This window comes from Cherax quadricarinatus, chromosome 89 (assembly GCF_038502225.1).
Source record: "Cherax quadricarinatus isolate ZL_2023a chromosome 89, ASM3850222v1, whole genome shotgun sequence".
NCBI classification, from domain to species: domain Eukaryota; kingdom Metazoa; phylum Arthropoda; class Malacostraca; order Decapoda; family Parastacidae; genus Cherax; species Cherax quadricarinatus.
In genome coordinates this window covers 12,648,476-12,667,841 of record NC_091380.1, presented here as the reverse complement: position 1 = coordinate 12,667,841, position 19,366 = coordinate 12,648,476, and positions in this window count along the sequence as shown.

The following is a 19,366-nucleotide window of genomic DNA, read 5'->3' as shown; positions in this document are numbered from 1 at the left end:
AGTCCATGGTGACAGTCCGTAGGTGACAGTCCATGGTGACAGTCCGTGGGTGACAGTCCATGGTAACAGTCTGTGGGTGACAGTCCATGGTGACAGTCCATGGTGACAGTCCATGGTGACAGACCGTGCGTGACAGTCCATGGTGACAGTCCTTGGGTGACAGTCCATGGTGACAGTCCGTAGGTGACAGTCCATGGTGACTGTCCGTGGGTGACAGTCCATGGTAACAGTCTGTGGGTGACAGTCCATGATGACAGTCCGTTGGTGACAGTCCATGGTGAGAGTCCGTTGGTGACAGTCCGTGGTGACAGTCCATGGTGACAGTCCATGATGACAGTCTGTGGGTGACAGTCCATGGTGACAATCTGTGGGTGACAGTCCATGGTGACAGTCCGCGGGTGACAGTCCATGGTGACAGTCCGTGGGTGACAGTCCATGGTGACAGTCCATTGTGACAGTCCGTGGTGACAGTCCAGGGTGACAGTCCAGGGTGAAAGTCCGTGGGTGACAGTCCATGGTGACAGTCCGTGGGTGACAGTCCATGGTGACAGTCCGTGGGTGACAGTCCATGGTGACAGTCCATGTTGACAGTAAGTGGGTGACAGTCCATGTTGACAGTAAGTGGGTGACAGCCCATTGTGACAGTCCATGGTGACAGTCCATTGTGACAGTCCATGGTGACAGCCCATGGTGACAATCCATGGTGACAGTCCATGGTGACAGTCCATGGTGACAGTCCGTGGGTGACAGTCCATGGTGACAGTCCGTGGGTGACAGTCCATGGTGACAGTCCGTGGGTGACAGTCCATGATAACAGTCTGTGGGTGACAGTCCATGGTGACAGTCCGTGGGTGACAGTCCATGATAACAGTCTGTGGGTGACAGTCCATGATGACAGTCCGTTGGTGACAGTCCATGGTGACAGTCCGTTGGTGACAGTCCGTGGTGACAGTCCGTGGTGACAGTCCATGGTGACAGTCCGTGGGTGACAGTCCGTGGGTGACAGTCCATGGTGACAGTCCATGATGACAGTCCGTGGGTGACAGTCCATGGTGACAATCTGTGGGTGACAGTCCATGGTGACAGTCCGCGGGTGACAGTCCATGGTGACAGTCCGTGGTGACAGTCCATGGTGACAGTCCATGGTGACAGTCCGTGGTGACAGTCCGTGGTGACAGTCCATGGTGACAGTCCATGGTGACAGTCCGTGGGTAACAGTCCATGGTGACAGTCCGTGGGTGACAGTCCATGGCGACAGTCCGTGGGTGACAGTCCGTGGGTGACAGTCCATGTTGACAGTAAGTGGGTGACAGCCCATCGTGACAGTTCATGGTGACAGTCCATGGTGACAGTCCATGGTGACAGTCCGTGGGTGACAGTCCATGGTGACAGTCCATGGTGACAGTCCATGGTGACAGTCCATGGTGACAGTCCATGACAGTCCATGACAGTCCATGACAGTCCATGACAGTCCATGACAGTCCATGGTGACAGTCCGTGGGTGACAGTCCATGGTGACAGTCCGTGGGTGACAGTCCATGGTGACAGTCCATGTTGACAGTAAGTGGGTGACAGTCCATGTTGACAGTAAGTGGGTGACAGCCCATTGTGACAGTCCATGGTGACAGTCCATTGTGACAGTCCGTGGTGACAGCCCATGGTGACAATCCATGGTGACAGTCCATGGTGACAGTCCATGGTGACAGTCCGTGGGTGACAGTCCATGGTGACAGTCCGTGGGTGACAGTCCATGGTGACAGTCCGTAGGTGACAGTCCATGATAACAGTCTGTGGGTGACAGTCCATGGTGACAGTCCGTGGGTGACAGTCCATGATAACAGTCTGTGGGTGACAGTCCATGATGACAGTCCGTTGGTGACAGTCCATGGTGACAGTCCGTTGGTGACAGTCCGTGGTGACAGTCCGTGGTGACAGTCCATGGTGACAGTCCGTGGGTGACAGTCCGTGGGTGACAGTCCATGGTGACAGTCCATGATGACAGTCCGTGGGTGACAGTCCATGGTGACAATCTGTGGGTGACAGTCCATGGTGACAGTCCGCGGGTGACAGTCCATGGTGACAGTCCGTGGTGACAGTCCATGGTGACAGTCCATGGTGACAGTCCGTGGTGACAGTCCGTGGTGACAGTCCATGGTGACAGTCCATGGTGACAGTCCGTGGGTAACAGTCCATGGTGACAGTCCGTGGGTGACAGTCCATGGCGACAGTCCGTGGGTGACAGTCCGTGGGTGACAGTCCATGTTGACAGTAAGTGGGTGACAGCCCATCGTGACAGTTCATGGTGACAGTCCATGGTGACAGTCCATGGTGACAGTCCGTGGGTGACAGTCCATGGTGACAGTCCATGGTGACAGTCCATGGTGACAGTCCATGGTGACAGTCCATGACAGTCCATGACAGTCCATGACAGTCCATGACAGTCCATGGTGACAGTCCGTGGGTGACAGTCCATGGTGACAGTCCGTGGGTGACAGTCCATGGTGACAGTCCATGTTGACAGTAAGTGGGTGACAGTCCATGTTGACAGTAAGTGGGTGACAGCCCATTGTGACAGTCCATGGTGACAGTCCATTGTGACAGTCCGTGGTGACAGCCCATGGTGACAATCCATGGTGACAGTCCATGGTGACAGTCCATGGTGACAGTCCGTGGGTGACAGTCCATGGTGACAGTCCGTGGGTGACAGTCCATGGTGACAGTCCGTAGGTGACAGTCCATGATAACAGTCTGTGGGTGACAGTCCATGGTGACAGTCCGTGGGTGACAGTCCATGATAACAGTCTGTGGGTGACAGTCCATGATGACAGTCCGTTGGTGACAGTCCATGGTGACAGTCCGTTGGTGACAGTCCGTGGTGACAGTCCGTGGTGACAGTCCATGGTGACAGTCCGTGGGTGACAGTCCGTGGGTGACAGTCCATGGTGACAGTCCATGATGACAGTCCGTGGGTGACAGTCCATGGTGACAATCTGTGGGTGACAGTCCATGGTGACAGTCCGTGACAGTCCATGGTGACAGTCCATGGTGACAGTCCGTGACAGTCCATGGTGACAGTCCGTGGTGACAGTCCGTGGTGACAGTCCATGGTGACAGTCCATGGTGACAGTCCGTGACAGTCCATGGTGACAGTCCGTGGGTGACAGTCCATGGCGACAGTCCGTGGGTGACAGTTCGTGGGTGACAGTCCATGTTGACAGTAAGTGGGTGACAGCCCATCGTGACAGTTCATGGTGACAGTCCATGGTGACAGTCCATGGTGACAGTCCGTGGGTGACAGTCCATGGTGACAGTCCATGGTGACAGTCCATGGTGACAGTCCATGACAGTCCATGACAGTCCATGACAGTCCATGACAGTCCATGACAGTCCGTGGGTGAAAGTTTGTCGATGGATCTTAAATACTCGCAAAAATTTCTGTTGAAGTTCTTATGTAGACAAACCCATGATATAGACGGTGGTCCAAAAATTAGTCAACATTACAGTGTAACATAATGGGTCCAGGGTCTGTACTTCAACATTACAGTGTCATAATGGGTCCAGGGTCTGTACTTCAACATTACAGTGTCATAATGGGTCCAGGGTCTGTACTTCAACAATACAGTGTCATAATGGGTCCAGGGTCTGTACTTCAACATTACAGTGTCATAATGGGTCCAGGGTCTGTACTTCAACATTACAGTGTCATAATGGGTCCAGGGTCTGTACTTCAACATTACAGTGTCATAATGGGTCCAGGGTCTGTACTTCAACAATACAGTGTCATAATGGGTCCAGGGTCTGTACATCAACATTAGTGTCATAATGGGTCCAGGGTCTGTACTTCAACAATACGGTGTCATAATGGGTCCAGGGTCTGTACTTCAACATTACAGTGTCATAATGGGTCCAGGGTCTGTACTTCAACATTACAGTGTCATAATGGGTCCAGGGTCTGTACTTCAACAATACGGTGTCATAATGGGTCCAGGGTCTGTACTTCAACATTACAGTGTCATAATGGGTCCAGGGTCTGTACTTCAACAATACAGTGTCATAATGGGTCCAGGGTCTGTACATCAACATTACAGTGTCATAATGGGTCCAGGGTCTGTACTTCAACAATACAGTGTCATAATGGGTCCAGGGTCTGTACATCAACATTACAGTGTCATAATGGGTCCAGGGTCTGTACTTCAACAATACAGTGTCATAATGGGTCCAGGGTCTGTACTTCAACAATACAGTGTCATAATGGGTCCAGGAACTCTACATCAACATTTCAGACTTGCATAATTGGTCCAGGGTCTTAGCTGCAAGGTTCTGATAGTTTAAAAAGTTAAAACTAATGATAATGCTGTCAATCACTGGCCTGGGGGATAAAGCTCTCGCTTCACACGGCGAGGTTCTGGGTTTGATTCCCAGCGAGGGTAGAAACATTGGGCATTTTTTTACACCGGTTGTTTATGTTCCCCATCAGTAAAATGGGTTCTTGGGTGTTAGTAGACTAGTGTGGGTCGTATCCTGGGACCAAACTGACCTATTATTATAATCATGGGTGGGCGCTAAACCCGTAGGATTATACAGCGCATGTGGGGAGGGGGGATGGAATTTATTAAGACTCAGTTCAGGGAACAGGAGCACAGATCCAATTTGCTAGATCAAGAGCCCCTCACCAGAATCAAGGAACCTCCCTTGAGGGGTCCGAACTGACCTAATTTGCCCGAAATGTTCTGCATAAGAAGTGGCTTGTACATGTACTTGTATACCTTGTACATGTACTTGTATACCTTGTACATGTACTTGTAGAAGTAAAGATATTTTTATTTTTTATTATTATTATTATTATTATATTTTTTAACACATCGGCCGATTCCCACCAAGGCAGGGTGGCCCGAAAAAGAAAAACTTTCATCATTCACTCCATCACTGTCTTGCCGAAGAGTGTTTTACACTACAGTTATAAAACTGCAACATTAACGCTCCTCCTTCAGAGTGCAGGCACTGTACTTCTTATCTCCAGGACTCAAGTCCGGCCTGCCAGTTTCCCTGAACCCCTTCATAAATGTTACTTTGCTCACATTCCAACAGCACGTCAAGTATTAAAAACCATTTGTCTCCATTCATTTCTATTATTATTATTATTATTATTATTATTATTATTATTATTATTATGTTATATAAAAGTTGCTATAAAGTTGATAGAATTACCGACAATATGTAAAGTAAAAGGACACAAGTGCAACTAATGTGACATTTTATTGTGGCAACGTTTCGCTCTCCAGGAGCTTTATCAAGCCATGAATAAAGCTCCTGGAGAGCGAAACGCTGCCACAATAAAATGTCACATTAGTTGCACTTGTGTCCTTTTACTTTACATAAAAGTTGCTGTCGAGAGTGACATAATGATCTGAGTACACGAGTGAAAAATGATCAGGTTCATGTCACAGAAGTATCCCACTACCTGTAACAGTAATTCGCACAGGTAAGCCTTTTGGCAAATGGTAGGAGTCAAGACAGTATACTTACACATAAAGAAAGCTGGCGTCACGTAGAGTGGTCGACAAAACCTAGTGGTCCTTGGTCAGTGATCAACAAGGTTATTTACCTGGTGAAATTATTCCTCTTCTAAAACGGCAGGATGGGACCATCTCTGCTAGCAGTCAGAAGAAAGCTGACTTCTTTGTCAAACGCTTTACTGCCAAGATGCAAGTTCCTGATAAAACAAGGGAACCTTCTTTGATAGCCGCAGGACTGTGTCAAAGTTGTCAATTTTGACGATAAGGCAGATTAAAGGTATCTTCTAGAATCAATGGACCAATTATACACCTTTGCCTAGATTATTATTATAATCAAGGGGGTAGCGCTAAACCCGGAGGATTATACAGCACCTGGGGGAGGGGGATGTGGAAGGCATTCAGGCTTAATTCGGGAACTGGAGCACAGATCCAATTCCCTAAATCAAGAGCCCCTCACCAACATCAAGGAACCTTCCTTGAGGGGACCTTTGCCTAGAAAGAATTAACTCTGTAGCACTTGAGGTATGCTCAAGGTACATTCCACTAAAGCTAAAAGAAGAGATATAAGCTACAGGTGAAGGTAAAGAATCACAGAGTTGCTTTAAGGTTCCAGTCTATCTGAAATATGGAAAGAGGCACTGACCAAAGAAGCAAAAAATATCGAACTTAAGCTTCGAACTTAAGCCAAGAAACAAGGGAAAAACTTAAAGCAAAAAAATAAATTGAAAGAAACCCAAAATATTTCCTTTCTTATTCCAAATCTAGAGCAAAAACCACATCCAGTTTTGGGCCTTTACTTAAATGAGAAGGAACTTACGCAGATGACAGCAAAGAAATGAGATACTAACATTTTGTCAGCCATTAATCAACCTAATTGTAGAAAATCTAAATGATTTTTTATGACAAATACAAAATTTGGCTAATTCCAGAAATTCTGATAAAATCCTAGCACTACAGAACTCTGAAAAGGCAATAAATGACATGCCCATGCACTCGACATCGGGTCCAGATTCGTGGAACTCCATATTCTTCACGAACTGCAAGAAACTACCTCACTATCTTAAATCTATTTGACCACTAAAGTTACATAACTTTAACATTAGTATGCTCCATAACCTGTATCAACATAGAGTAAGGATTAGTATTAGTCTGCCTGAAATACCTAGGCATGCTAGTGGTCTTCTTCGTAATTAATATTTTGTAATTTGTTAACCACACATCGTAATTAATATTTTATAATATGTAAACCCACACTGCAATGTTTACAGAGAAATAAGCATTTCAATTTCAACCTCATTCACATGCCATAAATATTCTGTGGAGAGGGATAATAGGCACAGGGGTAATAATAGTCACTAAAAACAATAAGAATAAGAACTTTATTTCACCATGATACATGTTTATACAAAGAAGCATAATAAGTGTGTGTACATGACCAAAGTCCCTTTATATGCAGAGCATTTCAGGCAAACTTAAAAAAACTAACATAAGATTAATAAGGCAATAACAGTCATGTACTGCTGACCGTGCAGCAGTCTGTCTGTTTATTGCTCTGTACATCAACACAACTGGCGACCCAGCAATAAACAATATCCTTGTGTTTGCTAGATTATTGTAATCAGAGAAAGTGCTAAATCGACAAGGGTCATACACCATTGTGGAGCAGTATGTAGTGCAGAGGTTATAATCAGCTAGATGGAAAGGGAATCAGAGGTGAGGGAAGAAAAGGGACAGAAAGGATGCTAAGCACTATGTGTCAGAGTTTGTATAATAAAGCAGTTGCTGACAAAAAGTCAAAAAGAGCTTTGGAGTCAAAGGTGGGGTCTTCTGCAAGGAGAGAAAATAAAGTAAGAGTGGTAGGACGGCGGTAGCGTTGGAGGTAAATCCTGCGAGCTTGCTGGCAAATTGAGCAACTGACAAGGAAGTGAAGAACTGAAAGAAGGACCTAACAAGCCTCACAGAGAGAAACGGGGCATCTATCCATGAGATACCCATGGGTAAGGTGTGTACGACCAATGTGGAGTTGGGAGAGCGCAGTCTCCCGAGAACAGCAATGGTGGTAGGAAGATGGCCACAGACCTAAAGGTGATTTAATAGAGCATATGCCCGACCACCATAGTTGCCAACAGAAGTGGAGACGAGCAGAGATGACTGGAAAATAATCCCTGTATGGAATACCCTTATAAGAAACAGGGAGATCATGCACTGCTGGCCATGCAGCAGCATCTGCCTGCTCATTGCCCTGCACACCAATGTGACCAGGGACCCAGCAGAAAACATCTTTATTCTTGCTAGCCATGCAGCTTAACCATTGTTGAATATGAAGAACTAATGGATGAGGGAAATCAAAGTGTTTAATTACTTGTAAAGCACTGAGGGAACCTGAAATGATCACGAACATCGAAGGAGACATGTACGTAATATGAAGAAGCACTATGAAGATGGCATACAACTCTGCAGTAAAAACAAGCGGCCTCAGACAATGTCATCAGGGAAAACTGCCACAAACCCAACTCCATCAGCAGATTTAGAACCATCTGTATACACAGCAATGACACGAGCATGTGACCAGAAGTGCTTGAGAAAAAGAGAGCGAGTAGCAGGCATAGGCAAGAAAGCTTTGGCGCACTGTAGTGGGGGGCAGACATGAACTGTCAGAACTTCCAAAGGGGAAAGGAAAAAGGCAAATGCTAAATGAACGTACAAGAGGGCAACTGAAGAGAAGATCGGAGCAGTGAATGTGAAGAGAAAATGATCGGAGGAGGCATGGGCGTCCAACAAAGTGAGTTCCTACTGTCTGAGACTAACCTATATGTGGAAGAAACACGAAAATCATGAATGCAGATATAATAAAAAAGACAATGAGCATCACAATGATCAGCCAAGGAAGAAACATTCACTTTTACATAGAGGCATTCAACAGGGGCTGAACAAAAGGCACAAAGGCACAAACAGAGGCCTTGGTGATGAATGGGATTTAACTTAGACAGAGTTGCGGGAGAGGCCACAGAACAGATTTGGTCACTATAATCTAGCTTGGACAAGACTAGGGTGTAATGTAAATGGAAGAAAGTGCAATGATCTGCTCCCCATGAACGATATGCGAAAATATTAAGGAGATTTAGCCGACCATGGAAAGTTGTCTCCACATCAGCCAGCGATCAAAGAGCAGACCCAGAAACTTGACCTTATCACATGCTGGAATATGTGAACCATGTAAGTACAATGGATTATCCAGAATAAGCGGACGTCTAGTGAAAGTAACGATTAAGGTTTTCACACTAAAACATTTAAAACCATGAGCAGTGGTCCAATGGGAGACTCAGTCTATCACAACCTGAAGGAAGGCTGCTACTAGTCGACAGTCAGCACCCTATTAAGCTATAGTGAAGTCATCAACATAAAGTGATGACCAAATATGCGAAGGAAGAATGGAAGGTAGGTCATCTATAGCTAAGAGAAAAAGAGTAGGGCTGAGAACACAACCTTGTGGGTCTCCCTCGCCTTGTACAAAGTCTGAGGAAAGCAAGTCACCAATACGAACCCGAAAATGTCTATCGGACAAGAAAGCAGTGATAAAGTTTGATAGATTACCATGGAGGCCTAAGGAGTGGGCTTGGGCAAGAATGTTATACCTCCAAGTGGTGTCATATGCCTTCTCTAGATTAAAAAAGATCGCTAGGACAGAGTGGTTATTATCAAAGGCATTTCAAATACATGTATCTAAGTGGGGCAAGGGGTCTAAAGTAGAGGAGCCTTTGCAAAAGCCATATTGGCAAGGGGAAAGGCTATTGTGAATCACATTAGATATCTATTCACCAATCGTTCCATCACCTTGCAGACCACATTGGTCAGGGGAATGTGATGATAGTGAGAGGTGTCAAGCCTCGAAGCACCCAGTTTTTGAAATGGTAGTACAATAGCCAATTTCCTTTGTTGAGGGAGAACTCCTTGCTCCCAAATATGATTGAAAAGATGTAAAAGAATGGGAAGGGCCATAGAATGGAGATGTTGTTTACCTGGAGTTTACCTGGAGAGAGTTCCGGGGGTCAACGCCCCCGCGGCCCGGTCTGTGACCAGGCCTCTCTTCCAGAAAAGTAAAAGGTACGTTATACATTAATATTATTATTATTATTATTATTATTATTATTATTATTATTATTATTATAATCAAAAAGAAGCGCTAAGCCACCAGGTACGTTATACAACTCCAATCCATTGGGGAAGAAATCTAAGGGCAATTGCTCTTTGGTAGGCTTAGCCGCAAGAAATGAGGGACAGAGGTGAAGACCTTGGGAGATACCGACAAGATAGTTCAAAATTTCTGCGGCAACCTCTAGGGGTTCTGCAACATCAACTTCAGCAACCTGCAATATGGGAGCTGGGTCCAGAGTGTACTTACCATACAATTTATACACCTTTCTCCAAATCGCACACATAGGGAAAGCAGAGGTAATGGTAAACACGTAGTCTCACCAACAAGTGAGTTTAGCATTGCGCATGATACAGTGAGCAACTACCCTTGCCCACTTAAAATACCACAGATGCTCTGCATTATGATTATATTGATAAAGGCCCCACACAGCATGCTTTAAATGCACTGCACAGGCACACATAGACCACCAAGTTATGCATGCCTGAGAATGCCCACCAGAGGTTTGGGAGATGGAATGCATTGCTGCAGTTAGGACTAAGGTCGAAAATTGGTTCACCAGTTCATCATTAGAGGATGAAAGGGGGTTATCACAACAGGTGATAAGATAGGAGTATAAGTCCCAATCTGCTTGAGCAAATCCCCAATGAGGGCTATGAAACGGTCCAGTATATGTAGTATAAGTAAGGTGGATTGGAAATTGACCTTTATCATGTAATCTGGGAGAACAGACCACGTGAAATCAAGTGCAATTGTCAAGGAACAGATAGAAAGATCGATGCAGGAGAGAGACTGAGTGCGAGACAAAATGAGTAGGAGTACTCGTATTTAAAACATGAAGAGGATGTCAAGTGAAATGAGTCTCCAACTGATCACCAAGAGAGTTGCAGTGGGACCCTCTCCACAGGTGATGGTGAGCATTCAAATCACCCAACAACATGGGCAGTGGTAGAGACGAAATTAAAAATATGATATCAGAGATACAGAATGCATGCTAGGGAGATAGAGAGAACAAACTGTAAACCATCAATGTAAAGAAATATGAGCTGTAGTATAATGCAGCAGGGGAAAGAACAAAAACTTGTTGATTCTGTAAATCAATGCACACAAGAAGCGCACTTTCATTAAATGATTCATCAGGCAAAGGATCGGAAGAATGCAAAATCATGTAGCCCGATACCGGGCAAATGACAGCAGAAAGAATTTTAGGTTCTTGCAGCCCAACACATACTGGGGACAACTGGGGGAGCAACACTGGGAGTTCTTCTCAATTGCCCCTAAGGCCAAGAACATTCCATTGTAAAAAAGACATTATGTACAGAAATAAAAATAGCAACAATAAGAAACGGTAAAATCTATGGGCTCTTAGGAACAGTAAAGTCAGTGCATGGGGGCAATGGTAAGCGTGTTAGGAAGAATTAGAATCTGGCAGAGGAATAGATTGTTGGAAGAATTGTGAAATAGAAGGGGTAGAAGGAAGCACGTTGGCGTCCATCAGGGGTGTCATCTCCACAATATAGCTGGAGAGAGCATCTGACATTTCAGTTGTTAAGGAAGCTGATGATGCCATGATGTCAGGGACAGGAGAGGCAGGGCAAGTGAAGGTCGGAGAAACTATGGAGGCAACCAAAGAGGTCAGAGGGGGGCAGGGAGTATGAACCTGGGGAGATGCATCGGCAGGGGTAGAAGAGGCCTGCAGTGTAACAGGAGAGGAAGGAGGTTGGAGGCTAACTATGGAGGAAGATAGAGGGGGGGAAGAGGGGACTATACAAGGGGGCTGAACCTCTACCTTCATGAGAGAGCTGGAAAAGGGGTGAGAACTAGGCTCCGAGGTAGAAGATAGATTCTGTGCAGGTGATTGACGTGAAGAAAGTGTAGGTCTGCGAAGTCTCGTAGACTGAGAAGCAAGCAAGTGAGATGAAGAAGAAGAAGTAGAGGTGGTATAGAAGTAGGAGTGTCAGATGATAAAACTGCTGCCTCCCGGTAAGAAGCTCCTCACTCCTCGGCGAATTGGGACACTTTTGTTCCCCAATGACAGTTCTAATACAGACAGAAGTGCCAGTGAAGATGAGTTTCAAGGTTTTGATGAGGTTGTGACAGAAACTAATTACCATAATACCGGTAATAGTAAGGAAAACCCTGATGACCCTCAGCCTTCCACCTCTGCTGCTGGGCCATCTTGTTCACGTTCAGTTGTACCAGAATCAAAGAGGAAACTCCTATTTTCCCAAATCCCAGACTCAGATGTGAGCATTGGTGATGATAGTGATTGTGAATATGAACTACAAGCTCTTAAAAACAGTTCCAGTAGTGATAGTGAAGTGGAATATTCTCCATTGTAGCATCAGTATATACGACAATATATGTGCTCTGGTAGTGTGCCATATGCTATTCCAAGGGGAAGGAGTACATCTCGGAATATATCCTGTGGCTGTACAACAGCAACAGGCAGTGAAAATGAGGATGATAGTGTTGCAGCTGGGATGGAAAATGTGCATGGTGGTAGTGGTAGTGCCGGCCGTGAGGCACCGGCAGTGGGCCATGCTGCCACCCACGCCGCTGCCTCAGCTGATCTACAACAAAGGCCACCATCTCCCACACACCCACTACACCAGCCTCCACAACCACAACCACCTGTCAATATCCAGTACCCACCAGCAGACCGCACCTGGCATTGGCAGTAAGCTGCCAATTTTATTCCCAATCCCCATCACTTTGATGAAAGTCAAAGTGGAATACGGCCATCTTGTACACTTGGGAACAATGCCAGTGAACTGGAATGTTTCGAGTTATTCTTTGACGAACCCCTGATGGAAATTGTCAGGGAAAGCAACAGATACTACAAGTACACCATGGCAAACACAATACTTTCACCAAACTCACGCCTACACCAGTGGAAGGAGACAACTGTGGCTAAGCTGTATCTTTTATTTGCCACAATAATGCTTATGCCACATGTGCATAAGCACAGTGTGAAATCATACTGGTCAACAGACCGCGTGATTGCAACCCCAGGTTTCAGTGATATAACAGGAGTGAATCGATTTGTGCTACTATTACGTATGTTTCACTTCAGACAAAACCAGGCCTGACATAGAAATTCAATAGGTATTTTTATCCCTTCAGGAAGCTTGTTATTGATGAGTCTTTGATTCTGTACAAAGGAAGACTCTCATTCAAGCAATATATACCAAGAGGAAATGCTTTGGTATAAAGTTGTTTGTGCTTTATGATTGCTACAGTGGTCTTGTATTGGATATAACTGTGTACACTGGAAGTAATACATTGCAAGATACCAGGAAGTTACTGGGTATCTCTGGTGAAGTGGTTAGAACAATGATGGAACCATATCTTGGTAAGGGATATATATTATATACTGATAACTGGTACACAAGCCCCTTACTCAGTGCTTACTTGCGAGTGAACATGACAGATGTGTGTGGCACAGTGCATGCAAATCATAAACATATGTCCAGGTTCGATGCTGGCACTTGTAGAGGTGAGGTGCAGGCGCTTGCTGCCAATGACATCATGGCATTTCGGTGGCATGACAAACGAGATGTCACACTGTTGTCATCAGTTCACCGTAATGAAATGGCAGACACATGCAGATTGGGTTTGTTGATTGTGTTTGCAAGAGTTATAAATGGTACATAAAACTCTTTTTCCATATTCTGGACATTTTCATGCTCAATGCTTATAATATATATAAGATGAGGACCAGAAACAAACCACCATATGGCAAATTTTGTCTGTCATCAGACAAATAATAAAGTACCAAGGAACAGCACCTGCATAGAAAACCGCCAATGTAATTATCAACAACTACCTTCTTGTCTGAAGCATGGTGATCACTTCCTAACAAAACTGCCTGCTACTGCTTTCAAGAAAAAGGCTCAGAAGAGGTATTACATCTGTGCACATACAAAAAAAAATGACCACAACAGCGGAGAGACACTCGTTTTATGTGTGAGGAGTGTAAAACACCATTGTGCATGACATCATGTTTCAAAGACTTCCACAGGCTGCAGAACTTCTAAAAACATGTCCTGTGACTGTATATGTGTATATAAAATATAGAGAAAAAGTAATAAACAACATTTTGTATTGTTCGTTTGTGTAAATATGTTTTGTAAACAAAACAGTGACAACAGTGTTTATGCATTTATTGTGTAGTATAGAAAAAAAAATAACTTACAAAATAATGCTCATATTGGTCTCACAGGCCATAAAAGTTACTGGGAAAAAAAAATTAAAAATAATAGAAAATAGTACCTAAAAAATACTGGCAGTCCGCGATGTTACTGTATGCCGGTCATTTTCTGTCAACTTCACGCCTCCATATCTTGGTAAGTATTGATGGTAAAAAAATTTTGTTTAGACTATAAAATTCAGAAAAGAAACACTATCTTTTCGTAAGAAAAATATTTTTTTTTTTTGAATTTTTACCAACCCTGAGAACAGGTTTGGGAGACGGCCTGCCGACCCTGAAAGGGTTAAGATAACAGATCTCTGCAATCCCATTCATTGACAACTGGAACAACTTTTATGGCAAACATGATATGTATGCAAGGGATGGGGTACATCTCTCTGGGGCTGGGGTGGTAGCACTTGCAGACTCGATTGAGAAGGCCATTGGTGAAATGCCTATGATTTTAAACTGATGGAAGATAGAGGTATGGGTGTGTGTGGGAAACAAGCAGGTTGCAACACTTGGGTTGGAAACAGTAAATGTATAAAAGGTATACAGCATGAAGTTATAAATAAAGACAATAGATCAGGTCAGCAAACAAAGGGGGACAGCAGAGGGCAGCAAAGGACTAGCTCCCTTAAGGTTTACTATACTAATAGCAGGAGTGTAAGAAATAAGATAGATGAGCTAAGATTAATTGCAAGTGCAGGAAACATAGATATTATTGCTATAACAGAGACCTGGCTCAATCTGAAAGATAGAGAGATGCCCTCTGAATGTCACATACAAGGCTATAAATTATTCCACACTGACAGGGTCAACAGGAAAGGTGGTGGGGTAGCGATGTATGTCAGAGACAATTTAAATTGTTGTGTTAGACAAGATATTAAATTAGAAGCGTCAGCCACTGAATCTGTTTGGTTACAGCTTCTCGAGGGCCGAGAAAAACTAATTTTGGGTGTGATTTACAGGGCCCCAAATCTTGATAGGGAGTGCAGTAAACTTCTATGGGACGAAATTCGTAAGGCATCTACATACGAAAATGTTGTGCTAATGGGAGATTTCAACTATAGACAGATTGACTGGAGCAATTTGACAGGAAATTTAGAGTCAGGTGACTTTCTTGATACGATCCAGGATTGTTTTTTAAAACAGTTTGTGACAGAGCCAACTAGGGGAAATAACCTCCTTGACTTGGTTCTTGCCAGTAGGGAAACACTAATTAATAATCTTGAGGTTAATGATGAGCTTGGGGAAAGTGATCACAAATCACTCAGTTTTAATATATCATGGAATTCCCCTAATAATGGCAATCAAGTCTCCGTCCCTGACTTTCGCTTGGCTGATTTCATAGGACTGAAAAATTACTTAGGTGGGCTGAACTGGAATGACCTGACTAAGGGTCAGGTAGGTGGTGATGGTTGCCGATATGATGCTTTCCAGGGCATAGTTCTAGCTGCTCAGTCAAATTATGTTCCAAATAGGGAAATCAGATCAAACAAAAATGATCCTAAATGGATGAACAATAGATTAAAATATCTGATTGGTCAAAAGAGAGGCATATATAGGCAAATCAAAAGAGGAGAGGGGCAATTGAGAAATCGATATATTCAGTTAAAGAGAGAAATAAAAAAGGGAATTAGAAAAGCAAAAAGAGATTATGAGGTTAAAGTTGCAAGAGAATCGAAGACTAACCCAAAAGGATTCTTTCAGGTATACAGAAGAAAGATCAGGGACAAGATAGGCCCACTCAAAAGTTCCTCGGGTCAGCTCACTGACAGTGATAAGGAAATGTGTAGAATTTTTAACACATACTTCCTCTCAGTTTTTACACAGGAGGATACCAGCGATATTCCAGTAATGATAAATTATGTAGAACAGGACGATAATAAACTGTGCACTATTAGGGTCACAAGTGACATGGTCCTTAGGCAAATAGATAAATTAAAACCTAACAAATCCCCAGGCCCTGATGAACTGTATGCAAGGGTTCTAAAGGAATGTAAAGAGGAGCTTAGCACACCTTTGGCTAATCTTTTCAACATATCACTACAAACTGGCATGGTGCAAGGTAAGTGGAAAATGGCAAATGTGATACCTATTTTCAAAACAGGTGACAGGTCCTTAGCTTCGAACTATAGACCAATAAGCCTAACCTCCATAGTGGGAAAATTTATGGAATCAATAACTGCCGAGGCAGTTCGTAGCCACCTTGAAAAGCATAAATTAATCAACGAATCTCAGCATGGTTTTACAAAGGGGCGTTCCTGCCTTACGAATTTATTAACTTTTTTCACTAAGGTATTTGAGGAGGTAGATCATGGTAATGAATATGATATTGTGTATATGGACTTCAGTAAGGCTTTTGACAGGGTCCCACATCAGAGACTATTGAGGAAAATTAAAGCACATGGAATAGGAGGAGAAATTTTTTCCTGGATAGAGGCATGGTTGACAAATAGGCAGCAGAGAGTTTGCATAAATGGGGAGAAATCAGAGTGGGGAAGCGTCACGAGCGGTGTTCCACAGGGGTCAGTGTTGGGCCCCCTGCTGTTCACAATCTACATAAACGACATAGATGAGGGCATAAAGAGCGACATCGGCAAGTTTGCCGATGACACCAAAATAGGCCGTCGAATTCATTCTGACGAGGACATTCGAGCACTCCGGGAAGATTTGAATAGACTGATGCAGTGGTCGGAGAAGTGGCAGATGCAGTTTAATATAGACAAATGCAAAGTTCTAAATGTTGGACAGGACAATAACCATGCCACATATAAACTAAATAATGTAGATCTTAATATTACGGATTGCGAAAAAGATTTAGGAGTTCTGGTTAGCAGTAATCTGAAACCAAGACAACAGTGCATAAGTGTTCACAATAAAGCTAATAGAATCCTTGGCTTCATATCAAGAAGCATAAATAATAGGAGTCCTCAGGTTGTTCTTCAACTCTATACATCCTTGGTTAGGCCTCATTTAGATTATGCTGCACAGTTTTGGTCACCGTATTACAGAATGGATATAAATTCTCTGGAAAATGTACAAAGGAGGATGACAAAGTTGATCCCATGTATCAGAAACCTTCCCTATGAGGATAGACTGAGGGCCCTGAAACTGCACTCTCTAGAAAGACGTAGAATTAGGGGGGATATGATTGAGGTGTATAAATGGAAGACAGGAATAAATAAAGGGGATGTAAATAGTGTGCTGAAAATATCTAGCCTAGACAGGACTCGCAGCAATGGTTTTAAGTTGGAAAAATTCAGATTCAGGAAGGATATAGGAAAGTACTGGTTTGGTAATAGAGTTGTGGATGAGTGGAACAAACTCCCAAGTACCGTTATAGAGGCCAGAACGTTGTGTAGCTTTAAAAATAGGTTGGATAAATACATGAGTAGATGTGGGTGGGTGTGAGTTAGACCTGATAGCTTGTGCTACCAGGTCGGTTGCTGTGTTCCTCCCTTAAGTCAATGTGACCTGACCTGACTAGGTTGGGTGCATTGGCTTAAGCCGGTAGGAGACTTGGACCTGCCTCGCATGGGCCAGTAGGCCTTCTGCAGTGTTCCTTCGTTCTTATGTTCTTATGTTCATTACAATAAAACTGACAATGGTGTGAAAAGGAAGGATGAGGTTCCTTGCTATTGAGACAAATGGGTAAAAGTCTACAAAACACATTGGAATGATCTGCTGCACTGCAAACCAGGTAATCCACCACAGATCTGCAATGTTCAGCAGGGTGTCCAAAATGCCAGCAATTACTACACTGTTGGGGAGTGGGAACTACTTGATGGACCTCTAGGCAATATCCCACAATATAGACAGAGGACAGAAGTTCGCAGCAGTACAATGGTACACAGTAAGACCACAGTACCACTACAAGAATTAATAGGGTGCTAACGAATGGTGACTGTTATGTTATCTATGGAAGTGATGCGGGACAGAGTATGGGCTTGCTCTGATTTCTGTACTGTTATGACACATGCACCACTTCAAAGAGCATGGTAGGATATATTTTGGCCAACGTGCCATAAAAGAGTTTTCCCAAATCAATGATCAGAAAGATAATTGGTTTGAGACATCGTCTGTAAAGAAAAGAATTATGTCCATTGCATACTAGTTAGCCCAGTATGCAAAGGTAGTGTCACATAGGTCGTTTCTGAGAGATCATCGATGAACTGTCGTCAGTAGGTTGTCTTGGACGTTTAGGAGTAGTACTGTGGGTGGTCTGACCTGAGGGTTGTGGGTCATCCGAAAATCTTCACACTGTATTCGGGGAAGATGGAAGCATTGTGAAAGGTGTGCGAGAAGCAGCAACATGTACAGAAATGGGTGATGCTGCAGCACCTGAAGCAGGTGACGAAGTGTCACCAGCAGAAGGTACAGAGGTATGAGAAGAGTCGAGATAATGGACCAATAATGAAGCCAGGTCAGAACAGGGTGTGTGATCAGAAAGGGGTCTGGGAAGAGAAAGGGTTTCACTGGGTGAAGACTCCATAATTAAGGTGCTTCTTCTGTGATATCTCCTTTCTTGTTATTTTGAAAAAAACAAGAAAAGGAAAGGAAAAAAGAGGGACAGCGGAGGGACAATCACTGAAAGCTCCACCCCTCATCCAAGAGGGCCTCGAGCCCACGTGTGGAACCTGTTCCATACCCTACCCTTCAAGCCAGTAAACCAGTGCCCTGGGATAGCAGTCTCATGTCTACCGAGCTACCTCAGCAGACAAAAGAAAGGGCAGTTGGAAACCCGCCATGTAGCATACCTCCTTCAGCCGCCATCTCCCAGAACTGACAGGCAGCTTTAGGAGATCCATCCATTACCCAAAGGGCACCTCGCCCACTTCCCAGAAATCCGGGATGGGAGAAGGGCAACTTCAGACAATTCAGATTACACAGCAAACCACACCACCCCTGAGGGACGTCACGGAGTGGGACGAACCCCAGCACACCACCCCCTACCTATAAACTGTAAGACCAGAGGTGAGGACCCCAGAGGCTATAAATGGGACTGGAAACAAGGGGAGGGTAGGGAGAGGGGAGGAAAGGGGAAAAAAGGGGGGTATGAGGAGAGTGGGGTAGGGAAGGGGGGATTGGGGGGTAATTAGGTTCGGTTGGAAGATGAAGGCAAAAAGGTCCAATTTCTCAGACCGATAGCCTCTTTACCACTGTAAGAAGCCCCCCTTTAAAGAGGGTTCAACTGCAAGAATTGAAATGTTTATGAATTGTGGTACCAGTATTGTCAATACTGGTAAGAAGTGAGAGGTTATGAGCATGTCCAGCATTGTACACTGTGACAATGTGGACATTACCCTTTAGAACATTAACCCTTAAACGGTCCAAATGTATATACAGTGGACCCCCGCATAGCGATTTTAATCCGTGCAAGAGGGCTCATTGTTATGCGAAATGATCGGTATGCGAATGAATTTTCCCCATAAGAAATAATGGAAATCAAATTAATCCGTGCAAGACACCCAAAAGTATGAAAAAAAAATTTTTACCACA